The following is a 570-nucleotide window of genomic DNA, read 5'->3' as shown; positions in this document are numbered from 1 at the left end:
AGCTCCGCCTCCCGGGTTTACGCCATTCTCCTGCCTCAGCCTCCCGAGTAGCTGGGACTACAGGCGCCCGCCACCTCGCCTGGCTAGTTTTTTGTATTTTTTTAGTAAAGAGGGGGTTTCACCGTGTTAGCCAGGATGGTCTCGATCTCCTGACCTCGTGATCCGCCCGCCTCGGCCTCCCAAAGTGCTGGGATTACAGGCTTGAGCCACCGCGCCCGGCCTCAGCTGATAATCTTATAGTAGCTCCCTTGTACATGACAAGTGGCTTTTCTCTTGCTGTTTTCAAGACTCACGCTTTATCCTTGACTTCTGATACATCAAAATATCCTTGATAGTTTGATTACAATATGTCTCAGTGTGAGCATCTCTGGGTTCTTCTTAGTCAGCATCCTTTGAGCTTCCAGAATTTGGATGTCCATTTTCTTCCTTAGATTTGGAAGTTTGGGCCATTATTTCTTCAAATAAGCTCTCTGCCCTTTGCTCTCATTCTTCTTTTTAACTCCTATAACATGTACATTGATAGGCTTGATGATTTTTCATAGGTCCCTTATGCTTTCTTCACTTTTATTA

General features: G+C 46.0%; 1 pseudogene; it reads right to left on the bottom strand.

The window, feature by feature from the left end:
• Positions 1-26, bottom strand: part of LOC108531791 (ubiquitin-conjugating enzyme E2 C-like) — a 1030-nt pseudogene extending 1004 nt beyond the window's left edge.
• Positions 27-570: the final 544 nt, after the last annotated feature.

The sequence above is a fragment of the Rhinopithecus bieti genome, unplaced genomic scaffold (assembly GCF_001698545.2).
Source record: "Rhinopithecus bieti isolate Rb0 unplaced genomic scaffold, ASM169854v2 scaffold_9876, whole genome shotgun sequence".
Lineage (NCBI taxonomy): Eukaryota > Metazoa > Chordata > Mammalia > Primates > Cercopithecidae > Rhinopithecus > Rhinopithecus bieti.
The sequence above is the reverse complement of the archived record's forward strand: the minus strand, read 5'-3'. Positions and strand labels throughout refer to the sequence as shown.